This window comes from Zalophus californianus, chromosome 9 (genome assembly GCF_009762305.2).
Source record: "Zalophus californianus isolate mZalCal1 chromosome 9, mZalCal1.pri.v2, whole genome shotgun sequence".
NCBI lineage: Eukaryota > Metazoa > Chordata > Mammalia > Carnivora > Otariidae > Zalophus > Zalophus californianus.
The window spans coordinates 42,251,879-42,274,527 of record NC_045603.1 but is presented as its reverse complement, the minus strand read 5'-3'; the positions used below and the strand labels follow the sequence as shown (position 1 = coordinate 42,274,527).

The 22,649-nt window shown below is 40.1% G+C and overlaps 1 pseudogene; it reads left to right on the top strand.

Moving 5' to 3' along the window:
- The first annotated feature begins 588 nt into the window (after positions 1-588).
- Positions 589-2,189, top strand: LOC113922041 (annotated as a pseudogene).
- Positions 2,190-22,649: the final 20,460 nt, after the last annotated feature.

Sequence of the window (22,649 nt, the reverse complement as noted above, 5' to 3'; positions counted from 1 at the left end):
GTTCCCTTCACCTGGAATGTCTTGCCCTAAGACTTACCTATTATTGTTTTGTTGTTGTTGTTACTGTTTTTCACTCAGGTCTCAGGTCAAATACAATCTCCTCAGAGAGATGTTCTAAAACCTCCCAATCCAGAGCGGAACAGCCTTTCTGCCTAGTTACTTTCCCCTAGGCCCGTGCTTTTTTTTCCTCCATAACACTTGTCACTAGCTGACATTATTTTATTCATTTATTTTATTTATGGTCTTTCTACTCCTAACTAAAGTTTCATCTTCATAAAAGCAACTATCTTGTGGATCATATTCACTGCTGTATCCTTAATATCTAGGGTAGTGATGAGTACACATTACTCAGTCCATAGATACTTGAACAAATAAATCAGCTGTGCAATGCATCAGTTGGGACTTTTTTATTTGCAAGCAACAGAAACTAACTCTAGCCCATTTAGGCAGAAAGGCATTTACTGGAAGGCTATCACATGGCTCTCAGAAGAGCTAGGATAGCTGGAGAAATAGGCTTAGAAGATAGGCAGGGAGGTTCTCTTACATCGACCGCCTAAGAGTTGCGCTGTAAGAAGCAACAACCTCTCTTCCTCTCCGCCATCTGCTCGGCAGACGCAAAGCAGCAACCATGCGTGAGTGCATCTCCATCCACGTGGGCCAGGCTGGTGTCCAGATCGGCAATGCCTGCTGGGAGCTCTATTGCCTGGAACACGGCATCCAGCCCGATGGCCAGATGCCAAGTGACAAGACCATCGGGGGAGAAGATGACCCCTTCAACACCTTCTTCAGTGAGACGGGCGCCGGCAAGCATGTGCCCAGGGCCGTGTTTGTAGACCTGGAACCCACGGTCATTGATGAAGTTCGCACCGGCACCTACCGGCAGGTCTTCCACCCTGAGCAGCTCATCACCGGCAAGGAGGACGCTGCCAACAACTACGCCCGAGGGCACTACACCATCGGCAAGATCATTGACCTTGTCTTGGACCACATTCGGAAGCTGGCTGACCGGTGCACAGGTCTTCAGGGCTTCTTGGTTTTCCACAGCTTTGGAGGGGTAACTGGTTCCGGGTTCACCTCCCTGCTGATGGAACGTCTCTCTGTCGATTATGGCAAGAAGTCCAAGCTGGAGTTCTCCATTTACCCAGCCCCCCAGGTTTCCACAGCTGTAGTTGAGCCCTACAACTCCATCCTCACTACCCACACTACCGTGGAGCACTCTGATTGTGCCTTCATGGTAGACAATGAGGCCATCTATGATATCTGTCGTAGAAACCTCGATATTGAACGCCCAACCTACACTAATCTAAATAGGTTGATAGGTCAAATTGTGTCCTCCATCACTGCTTCCCTCCGATTTGATGGAGCCCTGAATGTCGATCTGACAGAATTCCAGACCAACTTGGTGCCCTAACCCCGCATCCACTTCCCTCTGGCCACCTACGCCCCCGTCATCTCTGCTGAGAAAGCCTACCACGAACAGCTTTCTGTAGCAGAGATCACCAACGCATGCTTTGAGCCGGCCAACCAGATGGTGAAATGTGACCCTCGGCACGGTAAATACATGGCCTGCGGCCTGTTGTACTGTGGCAACGTGGTTCCCAAAGATGTCAACGCTGCCATTGCCACCATCAAGACCAAGCGTACCATCCAGTTTGTGGACTGGTGCCCCACTGGCTTCAAAGTGGGCATGAATTACCAGCCTCCCACTGTGGTGCCCGGTGGAGACCTGGCCAAGGTGCAGCGGGCCGTGTGCATGCTGAGCAACACCACAGCCATCGCTGAGGCCTGGGCTCGCCTGGACCACAAGTTCGACCTGATGTATGCCAAGTGTGCCTTTGTTCACTGGTATGTGGGGGAGGGCATGGAGGAAGGAGAGTTTTCTGAGGCCCGTGAGGACATGACTGCCCTGGAGAAGGATTATGAGGAGGTTGGTGTGGATTCTGTTGAAGGAGAGGGTGAAGAAGAAGGAGAGGAATACTAAAGTAAAAAATGTCACAAAGGTGCTGCTTTTACAGGGAAGCTTATTCTGTTTTGAACATTGAAAAGTTGTGCTCTGATCAGTTAATTTGTATGTAGCAGTGTATACTCACATACAGTTACTGACCTATGCTTTAAAACACAATGCTTTGTTACAGACCCAAGCTGTCCATTTCTCTGATGGGTTTGAATAAAGTATTCCCTGTCTTAAATGAAAAAAAAAAAAAAAAGAAGAAGAAGATAGGCAGGAAGCACAGCTGGAGAGCCAGAATCACAATGAAAGTGATACCAAGAAACTGACCAGAAAAATGCCACCCTCGGCCCTGCTAGTCATGGGCACCAGACATTCTACTACGGTCGTCCTCACCATCGCTGCTACTGGACACTGGTTGCTGCTGATCTAACCCTCAGACTGAACCCTCCTGCCTGAGCTTCTTTACTTTTTCTTTTCCACGCTTGATTCCCTTGCAGCAACAATCTCAGCTACCTGTTTACAAACATAGTTGAAGGTAAATTATGAAAAAAATAGTTTCTAGCCTTTGGGACCTTTATAGCGGAAGGTGGGTCTTGTCTTATCACCATAAAATCAAAAAAATGTGAGAAGCAAATTATTGCTTTTATAATTTATGATTAGCCATGACCCAGAAATACATTGATCTTGCTGCCCATAGCAGGTCTTTCCATTGATTCAATAATCATATATTGAATGTCTTCTATTTTCTCTTTTGATAAATGGTTATTGAGTCAATGAATGGTTAGGGAAAGAAAGGTGATGACAATCTCAGGACTGGTTATAATTGACCCCATAAAATATAAAGAGCCAGGCAAAAGCCTAATCATCTCAGGTATCTATAGGGAGATTTAAAACACTGATGAAAGAACATGCCTCCACTGCAAGGCCAAGCGTTCATAATCATGTGATCTCCCTTTGCAAAAACTCATCAGAGCAGAGACAGAAGATTTGGACTCTAGATCCAGAAGTCGTACACCCTCACTGAGTGATTGTGGGCAAGTCTCTAAGCCTTGTTCCTTTAACTGTAAAATGAGAATATTAATAAAATTATAGCCTTCTATTACTGCCTCACCAAGGTTTTCTGAGGATCATATGGCACAATACACAAGTATACCTCAAAGAATAAAAGATAGGCAAAATACATGTAAATATCAGTATTATAAATAACAAGATCTATTGCAGTTGGGGGCCATATCTACCCTAATCACAAGAGCTACCATGTAGTTAACCTTTGCTAGGTATTCCAAACATGCGTGGCCCCTCATTCTCTCAATCTATCTTCCCCTGCCAACCTGCCTGAGTACAAGTATCTTTCTTAGGTCTGTACCAGATCTACTAGATCCTCTTGAGGACCCTCTCCTTCCTTCTTAGCCTCATGCTTCCTATGGGGAGATTTTAGTTAAACTAGACATATTCTTGGTCTCCCTCCCTAGGGAGGGATTTGACTGATGAGTTTGAGGGGTAAGAAAGTGATCCTCTTTAAGACTGTTAAGTACTAGTAAGTCATTTTTGCCCTCTATGTCATGTTGGCCATTTTGCCCTATACTTGACAATCTCTCTGCAGGAAATATAATTCTCATTATAATGTTTATTATCAATATGTATGATTTTATTTATTGTAAAATCGTAGATCTTAGAGATTTGATTTGTTCATGCAATGGCTGGCTATGTCACATATAGAATATTTTATGTATATTAATTCTAGGCAAATTTACCCTGAGAATATTTTGGCAGCTCTACCTTTATTCATAATCAAAGGAATAAAGACTTTCCGCTTGTGAACACTTTAAAATGTGCATTAATTTTAAGTCGCTAACACGGTAAAACATGGAAATGTGATATATAAAGAATGAAAACACAAGTCATGGTGCTTACAACACAAGAGAAGCACAGTGGGCAGATTTTTTTTAAGCCTCTGCTCAATAGGGAATAGAAAAAAGAAAACACAAATGTCTCTGTCTTGCTCAGGGAAGCCTTGCCTTTGTGTGCTATTTCCAGGCAGATGAAAAGGCAAAGAGAAACTCCAGCCTGCATAACTCCCCTGGGATTTGAAAGAACAAAAGAAAAGCAAACACTCCCCTGCTTCCAAGAATGACAGTTAGGCAAGAATAGCCTGTCTTTTCTTTTTGTTTCTTCTTCTCCCTTATTATTAAACAACAACAAAAAAGATTAGTGATAAAGCAGAAATCCTTTTTAAAATTATTTCTGTTTTGGGGTCAGAGTTTAGCATTTTTTGGAAAACTACAGCAAAGCTTATTTTGTTCCCCTCCTTTGAACATTCATCACTAATTCCCAAGCAGATTTTGATTCTTTCGTGATACACTCAAAATTTAAAACTTCCGATTTCTTCAGGTTATCTGTATTATTAATTGAGTACCCTCAGTTAATGCTGATTTGCAAATGACTTCCTTATAGTACCTAAAACCTCTCAAAGCCTGTTCCTAGGACTTCAGCTCATCCTACGTGTCCACCCACCCACTGTGCTGTGACAGTGAGCTGCCGCTAGGACAGACTCAAAGCTTAATAAGAATATTATCATGCCACAGTTCTGAGCTCAGTTATTGTGCCAGGCTCTTGGACGCATCAGTGGCAGGTGATTTGAGACATGCCAATGGATGGCTAACGTTATGCTGAAGGGCTCAGTCCCAATCCACACTGAGACAGGAGCTTCCCTGCCCACTTCTGTCTCCTGAACTTTACCCTAAATAGCAGGACATGTGTGGGAGCCACATTCTTGTTCAATCCAAAAGACACTGCCACCAAAATAACATCTGGCTACCGCATTTAGTATCTGCATCCTCTAAATCCTGGCATGTTAAGACAGGTCCCCCTCTGTGAAATCCTTTATTTATGTTTCTTCCTGACAGTGGGAATCAGACATGGAGATGAATCATCTAAAGAGAGCAGGATCTTCTTTGGAAGTTCTGCCAATGAAATCCACAAATGCCTTTAACTTAAAGTGACCATACAGCCTGAACTGGATACCCTTGATCCCTCCTGTCCTTAACATCCTCTTCTTCTGGGTTTGCTCTTGACCCTCTGGTTATTCTTTTTTAGTATCTCCCTGGGCTCCTTTTCCTCTTTCCCTCTGTGTGGGTATTGGCCAATCTGCCATCCTTGACTCAGCCGTTAGTTAACACGCTATACCATGAATCACAAACCGAAGTGCTTACAGGGATCTGAAGGTAGCATAAATAACTGAAGCAGGCTGTACGCAACAAAAATATGTGGTTCTCTTACTCTTCGATACAGTAAAGAACTGCCTTTTCTCTTATAAGGAAATAACAGAAAGAACGCAAGCACGACCTTAAATGGCAGCTGATACTCAGAGTCAGGGAGATAACCGTGTAGGAGGCTTGGGTGGGGGAGGGCGGGTAGGAGGCAGCTGCTTCCCACCTACAGTCAGTGTCTGCAGATAGGTAATAGGACTACTAGAGAAGCATTGCCGTTTCTCAAAAGAATTTGGAAATCCAGATTCTTTTATATAAACTTTTATGTGAAATCGCCAATATCTTAAAATTTTTCTCAAGTACAACATATCTGTATGCCAGAAATGAGTATGCTGGCCAAAGAGAACACGTCTCCATGCCAAATATGGTCAGTGGGTCCCCAGTTGGCAGCTGCTTCACCACAGCTTACTAAAGGCAGTGGTTTTCAAACTGCAGAGCACAAGCCATTATTGGATCATGTAATCGAGCCTAATGGATTGCAGGAAGCATTTTTAAATGAAATAGAATTGCATAGAAGAAAACAATTAAAAATGATAAAATATATCACATTTAATAAAGATGGGTATTATTACAGGAGACACATGCATTTGTGTGTGTGTGTGTGTGTGTGTGTGTGTGTGTGTGTGTGTGTGTGGTGGGTCACTATTAAAGAATTTTTTTATGACTAGTCCAAAGGTTTGAAGGTCACTGCCCAGGTGATGTTATTCCACTCCTTTACCTTCCATTACAACTTCAGTGCTTAAATGATTGTGAAATGTGCATCTGTATGCTAGATTTTTCTCTTAAACTTCCACCACTTATTTTTTTTTTAAAGATTTTATTTATTTGAGAGAGACAGAGGAAAAAAAAAACAAGCAGGGAGGAGGGGTAGAGAGAGAGGGAATAGCAGACACCCCCCTCCCCCCACAGAGCAGGGAACCCTATGTGGGCTTCATCCCAGGATCCTGGGATCATGACCCGAGATGAAGGCAGATGCTTAACTGACTGAGCCACCCAGGCGCCCGCCCCTTCAGCCACTTATTTTTAATTATCTGCTGGATATTATCACTTGGATAATCCATAGGTCCCACAATGCATTATAACAGAACAATTAAAATAATGCGCCTTGTAGTCAAATGGATCTCAGTTTGAATCTTTAGGATTTCTTGGCCTGTTTTCTCATCTTTAAATCAGGATAAATGAATCATCTGCATAAGGTTTGTTATAAGAATTTGTCCTTAGAACAGTGCCTGCACATACAAAATAAACAGATATTGCTTGAGCACAAAGCATATTCCAGACATTGTCCTAGATACTAGAGATCGATGAGAAAACTCTGCTCTTCCATAATTAGACAGTGCTGCTTTTCAGTAGTTCAAGAAAGGAAGTTAAAATTAACAAAACATGTCCTTAATGTTTTCCTGGATATGTATAGTAATCCTTTTATAATGTAATCCATAAATACCCTTTTCACCAAATAGCCTCTGATGTGTACTAATTAACGACCACAAGGATGACATTCTTCTCCCTGCTGAATGTCAGGAAGTGTTCTTTCCTCTTGAGTGTCATGAGCCTCCCCTGTCCTAATTTTGCTCTGCTAAGGAACTCGGGTGTAGAATAAGATGATGCCTGTCTTAGTCCATTAGGGCAGCTATAACAAAGCACCACAGACTAGGCGGCTTATGAACAACAGAAATTTATTTCTCGGGATGTCTGGGTGGCTCAGTTGGTTAAGTGTCTGCCTTTGGCTCAGGTCATGACCCCAGGGTCCTGGGATCAAGTCCCGCATCAGGCTCCTTGCTTAGCGGAGAGCCTGCTCCTCCCTCTGCCTGCCGCTCACCCTGCTTGTGTGCTCTCAAATATATATACAAATAAATAAATAAACATCTTTAAAAAAAAGACATTTATTCCTCACAGTTCTGGAGACTGGTAAGTCCAAGACAAGGACCCATCAGATTCAGTGTCTGGTGAGAGCCTGCTTCCTGGTTGATCTTCTTGCTGTGCCCTCACATGACAGAAGGGGCAAAGGAGCTCTCTAGGGTTTCTTTCTTAAGGACATTATCTTACTCATGAGGGCTTTTCTTTCTTTCTTTACTTACTTCTTTCTTTCCGTTTTTTTAAGATTCCATTTATTTATTTGACAGAGAGAGAGCGCGCGCACAGCACAAGCAGGGGGAGCGGCAGGCAGAAGGAGAGGGAGAAGCAGGCTCCCTGCCAAGCAAGGAGCCTGACCCGGGGCTCGATCCCAAGACCTCGGGATCATGACCTGAGCCAAAGGCAGACACTTAACCGACTGAGCCACCCAGGTACCCAGAGGGTTTTTCTTTCATGACCTAATTACCTCCTAAAGGCCCTACCTTCTAATACCATCACACTGGATGTTAGGTTTCAACATATGAATTTGGGGTGGGGGAGGACACAGATATTCAGTCCAAAGCAATATCCTTTCCTTTCGAGAAGTTTGCTGGCAGTGAACACATACACAATCTGTGGCAACCTACTGATTGAACTTCCTGTCCCCAGATCCATTCCCTTTTAAAACATCCATCACACTGAAACCATGGACTCCCTATAAAAGAGATTCTGGTCATAACCCTTCATTTTCTAACCTTTTAATGATCCTGCACTGTCACCTGTAGGAGGGCTGAGCTCCTAGTGGGATTAACCAGGTCCTGCATGATTGTATCCTCATCTCTTAAGCATCATCTGGTCTCAAATTCTGTCTTCTTGTCAATTAGGACAACTTGAGGTTTCCAATACATTTAGCACTCTCTGTCAATTGATATTGTCAGGAAGCCAAAGCCTGTGATTGCAGCTGTCATGGTTATAGATTAGCTTCTGCCCCTCCAGGCAGCACTTCCACCTTCCAGATAGAAAGAGTAGAGGGCTGCAAAATTCTGCCCAGGGCTTTACCTGTGTCACATAGATACCCCTAGCTGAGACTAGGATACTGTGTACTTTCATTTCCTGATTTCTAGTAGTGGAAGAAGAGAGAAGGGATTGGAATTGCATGCTGAGTGACACTGTCTACACAACTGGAATGTTTGGGGCTGATTCATCCCTAATGAATCCTTAACTCTTGTAGGTGTTTGTTCCTGTACCTAATATACCTATGAGTCCTGAGCCATTCTGGTTCCTGTTATTTCTTCAGCCTGTCTCATAAAGTTTCTCTTTTCCTTCTTTGAGCTCTGCTATCTTTCCAATACATTCACTTAAGAGTTAATTTTCATTGCTTGCTACCAACAAACCCTACCTGATACCATTTAATAAATGATTCCAGGTGTTTAGAGGTCCAGGCAGTACCAAGCTTATGAATACTCCTCTTTTTATAGTTTAGAATCTATTGAGTATTTAGCCCTGTCCATGGAATATCTCAGCGACATTTTAGGATCAAAATTTTAAAAGAATATTTTGCAGTTGTTAAAGTATCCAAAATAAATTTATTTCAAATGTAATTATTCGCTCAATAGAACATTCTGGTAAAGTAAGTTTTTCCATTCCTGAGAGCCATTCTTACTTATGCAGATTGGCTAGTGACTGGAACAGGTTAAAAGATGGTGCAAATGCATTACTAGCACTTTGTTAAATGAAACTGATCATTATTTAAATACAGTAATTTCATTAATCAACTGCCATTAACCTTAAGATCCTCTTGATGATTTCTTCAACAAATCCACAAGAAAAGTACTAGGAAAAGAAAAAAAATCTATGAGCTAAAATGTTTCAGAAAATAAAATAGGACAGAAGAAAAACAGAATAATATAGATTCTCAGTAAAAACTGCATTTGCAAAAATGATGATAATAGAATATATCATAATGAGAATGATGTCTATAATAATACTGCTAATACTACTTTAGATAAGTAAAGACCCATTAAAGATGAATTTTAGAATTGTAGAATCTGCTGCTTTGTTTGTTTTTTTTTTTAAAGATTTTATTTATTTGACAGAGAGAGACACAGCGAGAGAGGGAACACAAGCAGGGGGAGTGGGAGAGGGAGAAGCAGGCTTCCCGCTGAGCAGGGAGCCCGATGCGGGGCTCGATCCCAGGACCCTGGGATCATGACCTGAGCCGAAGGCAGCCGCTTAATGACTGAGCCACCCAGGCGCCCCTGCTGCCTTGTTTTAGAGATGAGAAAAGTGAGAGCCAACAAGGTAACCGACGTGGACACTGTCAGTCAGCTAGCTTGCAGGAGAACCAGGAAGCAAGTCAAATAGGAACAGATATGTGAATTTGGGGTAAAAAGTAAGAAGCTCTACACCTAACAATAAGATTATTGAAAATCATCGTCCTCCTCATACTGAGGCCAATCTGCAAAAATTTTTATCATTTATTATGTGATTTGAATAAGAACTGAGTAACAAATTATTTCAGGAGCAAAATATTTAATAATGAATGTATCTTTTGTGTGTATAGGTATGTGCACATATAGTGTGTGCGTGTCTAAGGATAAGATTATTTATCATTAGGGGTAGAATATTTTTTTAATATATTTTTTTAAGATTTTATTTGTTTATTCATGAGAGACAGAGGGAGAGAGAGAGAGAGAGAGAAGCAGAGGGAGAAACAGGCTCCCAAGGGGCAGGGAGCCCGATGCGGGACTCGATCCCAGGACGCTGGGATTGTGACCTGAGCCGAAGGCAGATGCTTAACCATCTGAGCCACCCAGGCGCCCAGGGGTAGAATATTTTTGATTAAAAACTAAAATTGGAAAATCGGGCATATGACAGATTAAAATGTATCTATGGTGGCTTTAAACAAAACCAGTAAACTAATCAGTTTTAAAGCATATGAAAGAAAATGAAGCATTTTTGTCTAATCTAAGTTTGTTTACCAGAAAGCCTACAGCTAGTCATACCTTTTCTCCTGGAATTTAGAATGTAATTAATCACACACCATACACCTGAAAAGAAAAACTGTAAGTATAGTAAAAATACAACTTGTCTGGAATTTTTGAAAAAAAAAAAAGAAAAATTTTACACAAGAATTGAGCTTGAATAATCAGCGGTTGTCAGCATGAAACATATGCAAATACTTTATGGGAGGAACATTTCAAGGCAAACAGTAGTCGGTTATGATTTTTTTTTTTGATACCTCAACCTCAACAACCAGGGCAGATAGGACAAAATTGAGTAATAGTGATTCATTTTTATGTCTCAATGTTATTAGTGTGATTGAGGGAAGGGAGGTGACATGAAATGATGGGATATCTAGGTGCTATTGAAGTCATAGATATAATTCAGTCATGATTATTTTCATGTTGGTTTTATAAAAAACTTATAGGTACACTGTAAGTAGTCATGTTCCAGAAAATGCAAGTAAGGTAATAAGAAAGAAATAATAAATACAAAATACTTCTCTCATAAGTCACAGACATTTTTCTTGCAGCAGGGAAAAATACTCTAATTGAATCTCACCCTCTTAGAAAGATATTATTTTGTCCAGAGTCATAAGTCTTCACAGGGCATAATATTAGGATTTGTATCAATTGGGGCTATTAGTTGTAAGCAACACAATTTACTGCAGCTAGCTTAGAAAATGAATCTGTTGAGAGCTAATACATTCTATCTAATAAATATTGAATTTATTACATACCTCTGAGAATTATTGGGTGGGCTGGAGAAAGAGGCTCCAGACTATCCTCCAAGAGTAATTCCTAGAACTACACCAGGGAACTGGCCTGAGCCGGAGGTCACCACAGCCCCTACCTCCCCTGCAGCAGAATGAAGGAGCCATCCCTAATCTGCTTCCTCCTTTGGTTATCTCCCAAATTAAGGCCCACTTATGGGAATCTGATTCACAAAACCAAGGTCACATGCCTGCAGTTTAGCCACAAGGGAGTCTGAGAATGCAGGAGGTTTTTTGCAAATTGCCCTGGAAACTGGGAGCTCACAGTGTGGATAACTATCAAATAGAAAGAGGTTGAGGGCTCCTGGGTGGCTCAGATGGTTAGGCGTCTGCCTTCGGCTCAGGTCATGGTCCTGGAGTCCTGGGATTGAGTGCCGCATCAGGCTCCCTGCTCCTTGGGAGCCTGCTTCTCCCTCTGCCTCTCTCTCTCTCCCTCCCTCCCTCTCTCTGTCTCTCATGAATAAATAAATAAAATCTTAAAAAAAAAATAGAAAGAGGGTGTTCAAAACATGTGGGAAGTTTGGTCCACAGAATTCTAAGAGGGAATAGAAGTTAGAGGTTAATTTTAACTTCTTATCCACATGATACTTAATGATTTCTTTTGAGAATAGAATTATTTATGACCACTGTTCCTAAGCAAGACATGTTAAAGATTACTGTATCTCTAGTCTTATAAATATCTGTCTATTTGCTCTCAGGAGACTTTATTACTACACTGTCCAAGACTAGCAACTAAAACTATGTGGTCACTGGCAACATGTGGCTATGGAGTACTTGAAGGGTGAAAAGGTATGTTTTATATATTAGTTAAATAAAACATATTAATAAAATGAAGTTCACCTGTTTAGTTTTTCTTTTTTCTTTCTTTTCTTCTTCTTCTTCTTTTTTTTTCTTTTCGCATATCATCAGTCTTGCTGTTTTAAGAATGTGCATGTTGTTTGGGGCCAATGAGAATTAGAATTGGCATTTTTTTTCCCACATCTTAGGAAATGCTCTTTTTTACCAGAGTTGTTGAGAAGGCTAGATGTATGCCTAAAGCTCTCAAAAATCATTTTTTACTTAAGAGATGAACCCGCCTGAGAATGGGGTCAACTGATCTGATAAATGGAGCACTGATGTCATTTCAAGCCCTGAACTTATAACCAAACTAGCTTTACTTCTGGGCTTTTTAGGAATGTGAATCAATAAATCCCTTAGGCCGGTTGGGGTTCAATATTCTCATTTGCAATTAAAAACATCCCAACTGATAGAATTATTACGATCTCTACAATGACCTTCTTACAGTATATTTAAATCATCACCAAAAGCATCTAGGACGCAAAGCTCTACTAAGTGCTGCTAATGATGTAAATTTATATGCACAAACTACTATGAATATTTTGAAAAGAAAGCACAGTTTCCAAGAATTTAGAATAAAATCTAACCCATACAGCAAAATGAGTCTAATTTTATTCCTGTAGCTATTAGAATGCCGTTGCATGATAACAGATTATTGAACAACTCATATAAGTATATTCAGCATGCTATTATTGAAGCAATTCCAGTCTTTTATATTAGGGACTTTTCAACTTTTAAGCCATGAAATACTTTATTAAAAATAAATGTATATGAAAGCCTAATATATGAAAACAGAATGAATGTGATGTTAAACATCTCTCATAACAGATATTTATTACAGTATTATTTGAGAGTTCAAGGTAGGCATTTTAAAGCAATATGCCATCCATTACTAGAAAAAAAAGTAAGCCAGAAGTCTTTTGAAACTTGTTGCAAGACTCAGCTTTAAGTATTAGAGAGACTGTCAATTAGAAAAGTAAGCAAAAAGAGTAAGTAAACTATTCACTATTATTACAGAAACATAGAGCTAGTATTTCATTAACTACACCTAGAGAAGGAAAAGAGGAAAATTTAATAAAGCAGAAGAAAATTCCCAAATCACTTGCATTTGACTTTGAAATACCCCTGACACAAATTTCCTGCAATCACGCTGGCTCTATCCTAACCTCAGCAGCCTGGGCACAGTTTAGGAATGTGAAAGTGGAAGTTTGAGGTCATTCCAGACCAACAGTGGGTACAGAGTTGCCCATTCATGTTGATGTTAATTTCTTATTTATAGAGCTGGGAGCTCAGGTGGTTGGATGGTATATTTATTCTCTTCGACTATCCTGCTTCCTTCATCTGATCCAGTCCCAGGCCCTAACCCCGACCCCCAGCCCCACTGCAATCTTTTCCCTCTGTGTCACTTCCACTGCCCTTGCCACCTCCCCCCTTTTCCCACTGAACTATTTTAGCCATGAGATCAGAGTAGCTGTCATGGTCAGAACAGTTAAAGAAGAATGAATGACTTTATTTGCCTCAAATTAAAGGAAGCCTCCAGAAGTGCTTTCAGAGAGTCCATACTGCTTTGCATTGTCTGGTACCCTAAAGCCTCTCTCCTGATGATGTGGACCTTTAATCAACCTACCTGCATAACTTATTTTCCCCCTGCCTCCTAGCACCAAAATACTTGCTAATACATAGCATAGGAAGGAGAATCATGTAACTAAATGTTAGATAATGTATGGATATTAAAAAGGAAAATAAGATGAAATTAACTTCCAGGGATCTACCATATGGGCTCCTAATTATCAATCATTTTAATAGCAAAAAGCTTTCACATTACTTCTAACTCTTGGGCTACTAACACAGATGTAAACATCAAACGCCTCTTTAAAAGTCAAGTGAAAAATTTACTTGTTAAGCAACTTCTGTATTGTTTGTACAAATTTCTTGAAGAGAAGGTTAGTAACAGTTAATCATCACCTGATATTTACTGTGGAACCAGAATATGCAAACTATAAAGGAGGAAATCATCTGAAAACATCCACTCCAATGAACAAAAACAAATCCATGCATAGCAGAGAATGACACACATAAAGCTGTCTGGTTCAACAGTCAATACTATTAATTGAGGATCTACTGTAAGCCATGTATTGTACCAGGTATTGAGAACTCACACAACAGGAACGAAGATCTCTCTGTGGGGCATACAAAGATCGAATTCCCCAATGGTCCAGTCTTGGAATTGCACTGCATTTAAATCGAGAAAATTTGATCTTTTATTACCCACAAAAGTTCTTGTCTGTTTGAATATATGATCCTTGAGAATTCTCATTAAACTTCCTCCTTTGCCATAGTCTGACACCCTGAAGCTTCTGGGAACATCTCACACTTTGTCCCTGCAGGACCCTCATTCTCTCCCACTCCCCCATTCCTCCCATCTTGGCCCCTGATTCCCTTCTTTCCCATTCCATACATTGTCTATAATGACAGACTTCACTTGTTGATAATTGTCATATATTTTTTTAAAGATTTATTTATTTATTTATTCAAGAGAAAGAATGAGAGAGAGAGAGAGAGAGAGAGCACATGAGAGGGGGGAGGGTCAGCGGGAGAAGCAGATTCCCTGCTGAGCAGGGAGCCCGATGCGAGACTCGATCCCGGGACTCCAGGATCATGGCCTGAGCCAGAGGCAGGCTCTTAACCAACTGAGCCACCCAGGAGCCCAATAATTGTTATATGTTTAAGCAGTTTCTCAACTTTCAGAATCCTCTGGTCTTGTGGAGAAGTAAGAAATATAAATAAATATTGCAATACGGGGTGATAAGCATCAAAACAGAGATAGGTACAAGTTTTCAAAAGAACTATGAAGGGGAGAACAACTCATGGTAGGCTCAGAGTGATGGAGGTTAGGGGCAGGGACAGTAAGAAGGACTTTATGATCAAGAAATGCTCTTTCCCCTAGTGAAAATATTGATGGTACCAGGAATCCCTCCTGAAAAAAACCTAGATTAAAACTTATGAAAGGCCCCAATTTTTGTCTCCATTACAACAAGTATTCAGTTTTATTGAACAATTTTTTTTTCTTTAAAAAAATGCTCACCCGTTCTTGACAGTATTTGATGATTCCCGTACACATAGTTTCTCCGGGTTTTATTTCACTGGCATGCATTAAGGTAGCTTTTTCTCCATTTGCTGTCCCCTTTTACCACTTCCTCCACAAATATTTGCAAAAGCATGTGCCTCAGTTAGGAAACACACACACACACACACACACACACACACAAAACCATCAAAACAAAAAGCCATAAAATGTGTAACATCAAAACTCATGAACTGACAAATTGCATAAGGAACTACAGCAAAATATGAGGATGAACATAAGAGTTAAATTTATAAATCTTCGGGGCACCTGGGTGGCTCAGTTGGTTAAGCGACTGCCTTCGGCTCAGGTCATGATCCTGGAGTCCCAGGATCGAGTCCCACATCGGGCTCCCTGCTCGGCAGGGAGTCTGCTTCTCCCTCTGACCCTCTTCCCTCTCATGCTCTCTATCTCTCATTCTCCCTCTCTCAAATAAATAAATAAAATCTTTAAAAAAAATTATAAATCTTCAAGAAGTATTTAAGCCCATCTCTTTAGATTTTCACAGTTCTTCTCTTGCCTATAATATATTTGGAAAGAAATAAGTATGTATAAACAAACAAACAAAAAACTCAGGGGACTGTTTCCACTCTTAAAGTCAGGTCCTAAAAGTTCTGAAATTTGACCCAAACATGTCTATGGAACCCAAAGGACATAGAACAAGTGATTTATCACAAGTGGTGGCTGTATTTTCAAATGCACCAAAACCAGAAATTCAAGATGTAGATTATACTGTAATTTTCAACACTAGTTAAAAACCCCTCCCAATGGAGCAACATAGTTATTCAATTAGTTCAGGTGAATAAATATTTCCTTTAATTGGTATCTCATTAGTCTGACACAAGCTGGAGCACACTGTTCTTTATCCCACAAGCTATATTTCTTGCTATAAAATGGTAAATTTTAGGAGATAGGGTGCATAATGGAAAAGTAATTATTCCAGAGGAGATGTGTATAACTTGTAATCTTAAAAATTAATTCTGCCTAGGCTACATTCCAGTATTCCAGAACAATTATTACCAAAGGAATGCCACCAAGTGGTAGAAAACAAGAGAATGTATACTGCTGCACACCCACTCCCAGGCACAGCCCAGAATTTTGTCGAGATCCCAGAAAACTTTTTTCTTCTTTCTAAACAGTAATTTCATTAAAATACATGCTCTACATGAAGGTGTGAATGGAAAAATGAGCAGTGGAAGGCAAGAGGCCAAGAAATGGAGTTCTAGAAACCATACAGTAAACAACTGCTGATAAATGTGAACATTCCAGTACAGTTATGGGTAGTTTAGAGTGCAAAAAAGATTTTTAGGATATTTTATTAATACACTTTTGTGAAAGTTACAAATGCTGAAACCTAATTCATCCTTGAGCTTTTATGGTTAGCTTATTATTCTATTTAAGAATCTAGCAAATATTGGGGTACCTGGGTGGTTCAGTCATTAAGCGTCTGCCTTTGGCTCAGGTCATGGTCCCAGGGTCCTGGAATCGAGTCCCGCATCGGGCTCCCTGCTCCATGGGAAGCCTGCTTCTCCCTCTCCTACTCCCCCTGCTTGTGTTCCCTCTCTCACTATCATTCTCTGTCAAATAAATAAATAAAATCTTAAAAAAAAAATCCTTCTCTAAAAAGAAGAATCTAGCAAATATTTACAACCACTTGCTAAGGGGATTTGAATAATCCTGCTTGATTCCCACTTATCAACTTGATAACCTAAACACCTTCAAGTATTGTAAACATCATTTATAAATTTAAAATATTCTATTTCCTTTTCAGTTTAAAAGATCTGATTGATAAACCCATCCAAATACTTAAGGAATTCAGACAAGTTAAATTAACTTTATGAATATGATAAAACTTGAGTCCTTTTAATTTTCTAGTGATGTCTATAACCTTGGTAATATCCACCAAATCAATTATTCAATTACATACTTAAAACTAAAGTTATAAGATTGTCATTCTAAGATACTAGATTTTTCTCAGATGTATAAAATACTAATTATGTATAAATTCTTACCATAATGATATTAATACTATGGTTCTGATTATTTTAAGCATTTTATACAAATCCTAAATATTCCCACAGTTAAACAATTCTCTCTCAGGAGACAATGGCATTCTCAGTTCACCTGGTTATTTTTGACTAGTAATTTTGACTGAAAGTGAGATTTGCAACTTGAGAAGCCCAGGACAATTCCCACCAGTCACTATTTAGGTGGTTATTATTTGAGGAGTCTTCTTCTCAGCATGCTTAAGATTACCCCTTGGCTGGAAATTTTGACCAAATGTAATTTTCATACAAAAATTCCTACGATCCACTTCTTACTGCACACACCTCCATGATCCAAGACATGAATGGAGTCTTTATAATCACCTAGTGGGCCTTATGCAATCCCCGACCCCCATCCCCATTGCCACCCGTTTCCTCTCCTATCTAATCTCCTACTACTCTCTTTCTTTTTTTCTTTTAAGATTTATTTATTTATTTGAGAGAGAGAGAGTGAGAGAGAGAGCAGGAGGGGCAGAGGGAGACGGAGAGAGAATCTCAAGCAGACTTTGAGCTGAGCATGGAGCCTGACATGGGGCTGATCCCAGGGCCCTGAGATCATGACCTAAGCTGAAAAAAGAATCAGACACTTAACTGACTGTGCCACCCAGGTGCCCAGAAAAAAAATATTTTTTTAAGCAGGAAAAAGGAAGGAAAAGAGAAAGGGAGGAAGGAAGAAAGAGAGGGAAGGATGGGAGGGAGGGAGGGAGGAAGGAGGAAAGGAGGGAAGGAGGGAAGGAGGGAAGGAGGGAAGGAAGGAAGGAAGGAAGGAAGGAAGGAAGGAAGGAAGGAAGGAAGGAAGGAAGGAAGGAAGGAAGGAAGAAAGGAAGGGAAAAAAAGAAGGAAGGAGATAGAAAAAGATACTACTTGCTCTCTTACTCAATCCATACAAGTTCGCTTGCTGCTTTTGGTATTTGCCCCATGTGCTCATGCCTCAGGACCTTTGCATTGGCTCTTCCTTCTGCATGAAATAGTCACCTCCCAGATGTATATGTGGCTTCCTGATTATCTTCAGGTCTTTGCTCAGGTATCACCTTCTCAAAGAGCCTACGCTGACCACCCTATTTAAAACCACAACCCTGTTCCCTCTATACCCTTTCCACGTTTCCTTCTTCTCACTCAACCAACACATCTGACATACTATACAGTGTAATTATTTACTCGTTTATTGCCTGTTTCTCCAAAGCTCCATGAGGGGCAGGATTTTCTTCTTTCTTAGTCAGTGCTAGATTCCCATCGCCTAAAACAGTACCTGACACATAGATGGTTCTCAAAAAAAGTTTGAGTGAATGAATAAACGGAATGAAGAAGCTGACTTCTGGGTGCCACAAAGAGAGTCTGTGTGGATACTATTGTTCTTGAAGAGAGGAGCTTTATCCTTGTTAAAGATGCAAAGATGTAGAAGCACTTGAACAATGGCTTTGGCAAGTAACGCGTAGATGTGGAAATAGCCCCTCCTGTTCCTCCAGCAGGCCTGTGATGACCTCTGCCTGTTTTCTAACCACTGTTGGTAGCAATTATTCATGTTTGAAAGTAATTACATTATTTTAAAAATGTTCCTTCATCGGAATTTTCACTCTTTAAAATCAGCCTCAGCCCTTGATTAGTCCAAAGTGGTAGCTGAAGCTCACCCCCCAGTGCAATTCATTCCACTTCTTTACTGGAACCTCCCTGTTTCTCGTTTGTTCCATTAACCATAAGTGGGGGTTGAGAGACGAATAAATTGTTTTCTCTGAATAGAATAATTAGGCCAGTCAATTCCCAGAGAGCAATGGCTAAATTTTTCTTTCCCGGATTCACGCCACACCTCTGGAAGCCACAGCACTGTTAGTTAACAAATATTCTGTAGACGTTCCTGAATGGAACCCCCTCTGAGGGCATCAGGGTCTCTTAGTACAGATCAAAAAGGATTTCACCTCAATGTTTATTGCGCAGGAGGGAACTGTCTGAGGGATTCCTCAACTTCTTTTATCACTATTAATATAGGAACAGAACAAAAGAAGAACTGACTCTGTGGTTCTCTCTGTTCTGAGTGTCTGGTCACCTGCTTTATTTTATCTTTTTTATGGAAAGTACTGGATTGGAGCGAGGGGTAGAACCACTTGCTATCCATCTTCCTGGATCAATATTCATTATGTAGGAGTAAGAACATCTTGTCCTGACTTGCACTACCGTGGAGAACACCAATTAAACTCCCTTAATAAAGACAATTCCCAAATGTCCTATAGACTAATCCAACTTGGCACTCTTGCCACTGTGGCACGGGCTCAGTAAGAAGCCCCACAAAAGTACATATCTGGACTCAAAGCAATGCCTAAAGGCACGAATGAAAAAAAAAAAAAAACTCTGGCAGAATCTTGGGATTTTTCAAAGCTATCTTTCTCTTGAATTCTATTTTACTTAAACCAAGAGGTTAACATGTACAATTTGACAGTCTGTGGATGCCATATTGGATTACAGGAAGCCCTCCATTCCCAAAAGAGGAGCCAAAACAAAGCCTGGGCTATAACCTTGTGGACTATCTTTTTTACAGTGGGTATTATCTGCTATATCTAGAGAAATTGGGGTCTTTGTTTTTTTGAGGTTAACCCTAATATTTTTTTAAGAGATCTTGAAAGTTGGTTGCCACTAGGTAAGCAAGAGATTTACAGCGGGACAGGTCACCCTTGTTTTAGAAAAACCATTTAAATGGGTCCTTCAGTTTCACTGATATAAATATAATATAGAAGCCATACCTTAGAGAAGAACTGCAAGGGCATTACTTACCTGAATGCAGATGCTGAAAGTGAATCAGGTACTATGTCATTACTTTTCCATCAGTTTTTTGCTTTTATAGATTGTGGTTCAGAGTTATAGCTGTCTCCTAGTTTTATGAAGATGGGGTTTCTGCTTCTCTTTACCATTTTTCTTATTGTTTTAGAGTAATTTATGTGGATTATGTGGTGAAATGATTTTATTATGTCATTTTAAGACTGGAAGTAATATGCCATATATTTTAGATATTTGTGTTATCATTTGGCCACTCTATAATGTGGGTATACTGGGAAAGACAAATTTTATTAAAATAAGCAGAATTGAAGAGGCTTCCACCTTCTTGGGAAGAGGCATAGTTCATCCCTGTTTAGATAAAAAATGATCTTGGGCTTGCTAGGTATTGTCTGAATGACTGGGGGCTAGTTGCAGAAGGTGTTGTATTTTTCTGCCAATTACACATTGTGAGGGAGTTTGAGTTTCTTTAGGAAGGCTGGAAGAAAAGGGATTAGAGGTCTGAGAACTGGGAAAAGGGGAAGGAGAAGGGGAAAGATGCAAAGAAAGAGCACGGGGGGGGGGGCGAGAAGAGAGAGAAGGAGGAAGGGAGAGAAAAGGAAGGGGGAAGGAGAAAGAGAAGAAGGGGCTATGATAGTTTTGAGCCAAATATCAATAGGTATTGACATGGAAAGAAAGTTGGCCAGCAAGAAATTCCTTGTGGCAGCAGGGGCAAGCTCTAGGACAGAGTTTATCCCAAGATTTCAACTGTGTGCTGGGCTGTCTTAAGATTCACCTGCTTCTCTGCTCCCATGATCACCTCCTTCAGTACTTTACAACGTAGAAGCTGTCCCTCGTGCTTTCCAAGGCTGATCCCTTCATCTGCTCTGCCATTACAGGAACTTTATCATATTTACTATCTCTCCCTTTAATGCACTCAATGTCTCCCATCTGGATCCTTCTGATTAGCTTTTAAAAATGAACGAATCCTTCCAATCTTCTCACTTTATCTTCCACCATATACAAAAATTAACTCAAAATTATCAAAACCCTAAATGTCAGAGCTAAAACTATAAAACTTTTAGAATAAAACACAGGGGGAAAACTTCATGACATTGGATTTGGTGATGATTTTTTGGGTAGGACACCAAAAACACAGGCAACAAAAACAAAAATAGACAAGTGGAACTATTCCAAACTTTAAATGTATTGCACGTCAAAGGAAACACTCAACAGATGAAAAGGCAACTTACAAATGGGAAAAAAAATATTTGCAAGTCATCTGATAGAGGATTAATAATTAGAATACATAAATAACTCCTAAAACTCAACAATGAAAAAACGACCTGGTTAAACTAAATTGAATAAACATTTCTCCAAAGACGATATACAAATGTTCAGTAAGCACATGAAAGATGCTAAACATTACTAATCATTGAGGAAATGCAAATTAAAACCACAATGAGATATCACCTCACACCCATTAGGATGGCCATTATAAGAAAAAAAGAAAACCCAAAGCCAGAAAATAATTGTTGGTGAGGATGTAGAGAAATTGGAACCTTTGTGCATTGCTGACAGGAATGTAAAAAGGTGCAGCCATTGTGGAAAACAGCATGGTAGTTCCTCAAAACCTTAAATATACAATTACCATTCTATTGCAATTTCTCTTCTGGATATATATTCAAAAGAATCGAAAGCCATGATCAAACAAATATCTTTACCTACACCCATGTTCATAGCAGCATTATTCACAGTATTTAAAAGGCAGAAGCAACCCATACGTCCATTGATGGATAAATAAATAAAGTGTCATATATACATGCAATATAGTATTATTGAGCCTCAAAAAGGAAATTCTGACACACGCTATAACATGGATGAACACTATGCCAAGTGAAATCAGCCAGAAATAAGGACAAATATTGTATGATTCCACTTATATGAGCTATCTAGAGTAGTCAAATTTATAGAAACAGAAGATAGAATGGTGGCTGCTAGGGGCTGGTGGAAAGGAGGAATGGGGGGTTAGTGTTTAGTGGGTATGGCATTTCAGTGTGGGAAAATAAAAAGTTCTTGGAGATGGATGGTGCTGACAGTTGCACAACAATGTGAATGTACTTAATGAAACAGAACTTAAAAATGGTTAAAATGGTAAATGTTATGTTATGTATATTTTACCCCCCCCCCCACACACAATACCTCAATACCATCTCCACACCATCACCATAGGTGATGGTTGCCAATGATCTCAAGACCCTAAATCCAACAGGTGTTTGTAAGACCTCACCGTATTTGACTCTCATAAACATTTGAGATATTTGATCAGTTCTTTTTATTAAATGCTGTCTGCCCTTGGATCCTGTGTGCCTCCCTTGTCCCTGCTTTCCTCCAGCCCCTTCTGGATTCTCTGTCTCCTTTGCAGACTCATCCTCCTCAGCAGCCTCAGCATGTGCCACATTTCTACTTTCTCTACTGAAACATACAGCTCTCTTTTCAGCACCCACCCTTCCTGCTACAAGGCCCTGACATGTGCTATAACCTTAAATAGTTTTCAGCTTAATTATCACTTTTTCAGGGAAGCCATCTCTTAGGTCTCCAAAGAGTTAAATTCTTCCTTATTATTCTTTTTGCACTATGTACTTCTCCTTCATAACATCTCCAGATGCTCGCTCTCTATCTGCCTTAGGTATAATTTTACATATATTTTTATGACTGTTGGATTGATAATACCTGTCTCGCCCAATAAACTATACTTCATGAAGGTAGGGTCATATTTATTTTATTTTATTTTGTTTTTTGATTATGGGGAGGTTATATTCTATTCTCAGTGCATTGCCTGGCACAGAATGATTCTCAATACATTCTTGTTGGATCAATAACCCCCGACTTTAGTAAACATCCATCCCAATAGTTTTTTGTTAGCACTGAGGAGCAGAGTGGAGAGAAAGGAAGACAGCACTGCAAGTCTGAAGACAGTCTAGAGAGTTTGGAGGAACAGGCTCCAGCATGGAAAGACTCAGTCAAGCACAAGTCTTCCCTCAGGCACTCCCAGAGATGTGGGGAAACGGTG